This window comes from Haliotis rufescens, unplaced genomic scaffold (genome assembly GCF_023055435.1).
Source record: "Haliotis rufescens isolate VD_foot unplaced genomic scaffold, xgHalRufe1.0.p SCAF_3, whole genome shotgun sequence".
NCBI lineage: Eukaryota > Metazoa > Mollusca > Gastropoda > Lepetellida > Haliotidae > Haliotis > Haliotis rufescens.
This window is the reverse complement of record NW_025964001.1, coordinates 17,015,002-17,021,019: the sequence shown is the minus strand read 5'-3', so window position 1 is coordinate 17,021,019 and position 6,018 is coordinate 17,015,002.

Genomic DNA, 6,018 nt, shown 5'->3' with positions numbered 1-6,018 from the left:
AGCTGACACGCCGTGGTACAACTGGAATATGGTCAATGCGGCGTTAAACCCACCTCACTTACTAATAAACGTTAATAATTAATTGTTTCATTGTTGTGTATCCCATTAGGTCAGTTTTACATAATTAGTTAAAGTTGTATGTTTAACCTTTATTGCGAGTCGAAATTACAATAGGAGCGACGTGGGTAAAGATGATTAGCAACGACAGACTTAGGTGTGATAAGGTGAAGCTCTCACCGTATAATATTTCATAGTGACGTTATATGCCTGAAACATTACAACCACAACAGGCTAGAATAAGGCCCCGGTCTTCCAAAAAGATGTGCCCATAAAATCAGCAGGGCAACAGAAATGCGTTAAAAGGGAGGTTACTCTTACAATCTTCATATCTCCTTGAACACGACCACTGCAACTCTGTGTGTCAGTTGTTTAACGCCGCATTCCGCAATATGCCAGCACTGTGAAGACTGCCTGTAATAATCAAGTCGGAACGGCAAGCCTGTGACTGATATCATGAGCAACGACCCATGCAGTCGGGGTATAGTGACTTCGCCTTAGCCCTCATACGACAAGCATAGGTTGCTGGGGACCAATTTCCAGGGGTTCCCAATGTATTCGTCTCTTACGACTAGGAAGTATAAAATGTAAGAGCAGTGGAAATGACAATGACAAGAATGATAATCACCTCGCCGCAACAGTGGTTAAGCTTCAAACCAAGGCTGAACACCATGATGAAACGTGATCTTCCCAAGAAAACTGGTCTGGATGTAATGTCAGATGAAATGTAAGATGAATTGTGAGATGAGCCAGAGACGCACTCGCTCCACCAACATTCTACACAGTGCTTGTCCAGTCCGGTGTCACTTGAACATCACAGAAAGTTCCACATGTTTCTATAACGCTTGACATCCTATTCCGGACATTCACAGATAATTTGACCATCTATATATAATAACTTCCTCACCGCCGCTTACATTAAAGAGTACTATATTCCTGACAACTACTCATTGTCCAAATACAATGCAATGAGGATCTAGTGAATCTCAACAGAAGCAATATAATACAGTTACAATCATTGTTCAACAATAAATTACGCTGCCATGTAACAATATATAACTGTAACCTGGATACACGTGTATTGTATAGTTAGTAAGTGAGTGAGTGAGTGTGGTTTTACGCCGCCTTCAGCAATATTCCAGCAATGTTCCGGCGGGGGACACAAGAAAAAAAAAAAATCACACATTGTACCCGTAAGGGTGATTCGAACCCTGGTCTTCGACGTTTTATTCAAAGCTCAACACCTACAGTATATGTAGATATATAATAAACTAAAGCTAGCTTGCACCTCCCTGGTTTCTGTTTGGTATTGATCGGTGAAGAAATAGTTCATTAAAAATCAAGAGTTATTCCCCTTGCACTGTCTGGCGTCCGTGTTAGCATCCTTGTATGATAATCTTGTAAATAAGTCATTTTGTCAATATTTTTGCTGTAAAAAATTTCATATTCATATTTAATTCAATTTGAATTCATGAAACTATGTTTTTATTATTGTATAGGGACAAACAAAAACAACGGCAATACTCATAGACACTTAATATAAGCTAATTTATACACAACAATATGATGTCTATCTAAATTATTAATACATGCAGCATTATTTTTATGATATATTCAACTATTATTTTGCAAGGTGCCGCCCTACACGTGTGAGAGGGGCGATTTGCATCCCCCATCAGTTGCATTCTCGTGGCGATGAGTGCAATATATGAATACGGACAATAAGTTTACACAAAGTAACGTGTGTATATATTTTAGACATAACATTACAAACCAGGCCCATGTTATATCATCATAATTAGTAGGCAAGTCTAGATCACTGCAGAATCCTTTTATCTGTTTTTTTCTGTAAAATATGTTCATTTTAGAGACTAGATGTTAGTCTATAGTAGTAGTAGTAGTAGTAGTAGTAGTAGTAGTAGTAGTAGTAGTGGTAGTGATGCAAAATATTTTCAGTTTCGGGTTTCACGCGGGTAATCGTGCCTTACCTTTATACAATATTCATATCGAGTGACACAGCCACAGGCACCCAGCCTATATTACCACATACATATCGTACAATGATCCTCGCGATACTGTTTTTTTTAATCTACGCTAATTTGAAACTCAAAATGTGATGACAATCCAGTAACGAAATGTCACGCACGACGCCTAATATCACAGCAATGGCAACATATCAGTGGAAAGAGAATCGGTTGTTCCTAGTGGGGAGCAAGTTAAAGACGATACCGGTGACATCAAGCGATTAATTGAAATAGAAACTCTATTGATAACTCAATAATCACAAGCAAACATTTAAATTTACCCATCCATTTTTTTCATCCGAAAGCCTGAGGCTTGTATGTGATGCGAGATCTTATTGCTTAAATCTCATCTCCGTATCGCCCACTATCAAATAAATTGTATTTGATTTGCTCCACCAATCCTAATCATCTAATCCCGAAATAGATAATATCATACCGACCTCAAACGAAATTTCTTTAGCTGTTTATTTGTCTGAAAACTTTTAAAGCGCTATCTTCGACACACCTGCGCGAATTCAGTGTGATTTCGCAGTGCACGGACTATAGCTTACCAATTAGTCTCTCTCCCGCACGTGTGAGGTTTAGATTCTGCCGCAGGGAAAAAGAGTTCGTCGTTTTACTTCATATGAAAAGATACATATTTTCTTCAGAAATAATTCAACAGCGACACAGCTGTAACAGCCTATGGCTATCTTCATATTGGTGCTAGTAGCTTGTTTAATGAAATTTGGGTGTCAAATTGTTCTAAATTAACCCGCCTCGCTAACCGGTAACAAGCAGCCCCCGATTGAGATTCACAATACACGAGATGCAATTCACAGCCGATTTATGAAACATATTAGATTTCTTTCAATCGGCCAATAGTCGCTTTCAAAAGGCAAGAAAAGATTATATCCATATAGAGTGTTACAATAAGGAATGGGGGACAGCGTTCTTTTAGAAAAGGGGGATGTTATTCTATCCCACTGGACCGAGACACAAGCCTTTACTCGACAAATCGAGATTTAATGGGATCGTATTATAGCATGGCGAAAATCAAACATTTTGAGCCGAGTGAAGAGTGGGAGTAATTTGACGTATAAACAGTCGAATCGTGTCTCTAAAACTGACGAAGTTGGGTGCCCCCAAGATATCACCCATGGAGAAAGGGCTAAAGAATTCCCCGACAATGGGCCAGTGAGAATTGATGAAGAGGGAGGGGCAAGCGCTGCCCCCGGGGCAAACGAAATAGGATTAGAGCCAAGTACACGGCCCTCGGTCCATGCATGGAGAAATGAGGAGAAAATGTCCTCTGCTGCGAATCCGTTTTCGTCACATTTGCTACACCTCTCATCTTAGATAATTCAATGGCGGATGCGATCCTTGCTCCTATATCGGGTTAATCCTTAACACCTCGTTACGTGAAAGATTCTCCTCTGAAAGAAGGGCTTCTTCTTCCTTAAATGGGAATCAAATTAGATACTGGATGAAATCTGTCCTCCTTTAGAAACATGCGCATCCTATCGAAAAGACTTCATTGCTGGGTCAATTTTCAAAACAGGTTACCGCGGGTGATACCGCCATGATGTCCTCTTGTCCTTCCTACTTCACCGTGGAATCAGAACATACTGTCCTCTAGGAGTAAGCCTCTCAAATATAACAAAACAAAAAGTCAGCGGAATGTGTATTGGATCTGTCAAATGGTGGCATACCAAAATTGAGCTTCGCATTGAGCTTTAGAGAATAGAACAAGGAACCTCGAGTGACGACCAGGCGCACTAACAATTGGGCTACCCGAAGCATGTTTTTTTTATGATAGACATGCGGAGCTCTTGTTTCATGTCGTTTTGACTTAAGTCTCGGAGAAGAAGCTTTGTACCCAGTTGGAAGAAGAACGGTGACAGTTAAGGATATAGGAGGTGTGACGGGTATACCATGTCTGCATGACAACTGTAACGAAGTCTTGTCATGGTGTCTATCCAGTAACACCTCACAATGACTCCGTTCATGCGTGGACTGTATTAATGTTATGTTGGGGGCACGAATGGTCCAGTCGTCTCGATGTGCCGAGATGCGTCTCTTATGTGTGTCAGAAACCTATGATCGTGGGTTCGAATCCCGGATTCGCCCTGATTACGTTTTTGTTTTGTCAGCATACCTGTGATTGTGGGTTTCACCCGAGTAGTAAGCATCTAAGACACGCGTCATATTCCGCGACCACAAACAATCACAGCCTGATGTTGTGGACAGATTGTCTGCCCGGAATGCGGAAGGTTGGTCTCGATACCCTTGCCGCGTCATACCGAAAGGTGTTAAAGATAGTGTGTACTTGTTGTTACCCTGCCTGACGGTAAAGTGGATAAAACAGGAATTGGTCGGCTCGGAGTTCTAATAGTGGTTCTGAGTTAGGTATCCATGTTAAACCGCGACATGGTAACTGAGATAGGTAACACTAAAAAACCGGTATAAGTCCGAACTAGTTCAAGCAGACATGTACGTCGATATATAAGTGAAAAACAACCCTTGAAAGCAACAAATTCGATTTCACCTCACCTCACCTCTAGTAAATTCAAACCGTTCAAAGCGGCGTAAAATTACACACACTCACTCCTTCTGGGACCATATGGGTCAATGTGCAGTCATGTTAAAGACTCGCAAAAAGGACGATTCAAACGCATGCTGATTGTAAAGGGAGGTAACTTTGAGTGGAAGACCCGTCTATCCGCGCGACAAGACGGTGTTTGTCTGCTTGCAATAACTGTTTTACAAAGAAAACACTGTGGCATGTGTTATGCCTGCACTTGCAACGCCCCAATTGGTGCTTTTGCAACAAAGAGACGTATAAACCAAACAGCATCCCGACGCATATAAATGTACCCCAATCCATAAACATGTACGTTGAGACGAACGGGACATGACCTTAGAGATGCGTAGGGATGAAGCACACACAAGCTCCACCGAAACAACCTTGTTGAAACTATCGTACACCCTGCATGTGGACACTTCTTTTTATAGTGAGTGAGTACGGTTTTATGCCGCTTTTAGCAAATTCCAGTTACCAGTATATCAAGTGGGCTTCATATAGTGTACCCACGAGAGGAACCAAGCTGGGCTTTTGGCTTGACGAACGAACGCATGTACCCATAGGCCATCACAACGGCATGTATGTATAGGCAGATTTGGTTCCTTGGTTCTCATTGTCTTTAACATCGCTTTAGACACATATTTGTTGTTAAACGTCTCCCTAAGCAATATTCCAGCTAGTTGACGGTGGCCTGAAGATAATCGTGTCTGAGCCGGACAAACCAGTGATTGATATTATGAGCCACGTCACATGCCGCCGGGGTACGATGACACACAATCAACCAAGACTCGGAACCTGACCACCCTATCAGTCCTTTTTGTCTCGTACGATATGTATAAGTTGCTGGGCACCAATTATATAAACCATTTGAAGTCCCAAGGGTATTTTTGTTGTTTGTTCGTCTGATGTCGTTTTTATTGGGTTTTTTTATTTTATTTTTAAATTTCATTTATTTTCTGTCTTATTATTTATTCTTTATAAAAAAAAATTTAAAAAAATTATATTTTACTTCTTCTTGGGTTGCTGATGTGAATGACCACAGATTGATTGCATTCACCCAAACAAGTACCACTGACAACATGCTCTCTCCCCTATGATCTGGTCGCATGGGTTGTCATCTGATTTTCCCATAAAACAATTACAGACATCTTCAGTCTTCCTTTTTCTCTTCTGTAAGCCATTGTAAAGAAACGAAACATTCCTAGACAGTCCACAATCACTTCGGCTAAAAACGATTTATTAATTAATTTTATTAATATACGGCATATAATCTAACCGAATATCCATCCACTTCATTATCTAAAAATCTACATCCTCTCCTGATTGGGGTCTTACACTTTGAGTAAAGAACTACTTTCTTTCCCCTTTAAGCTG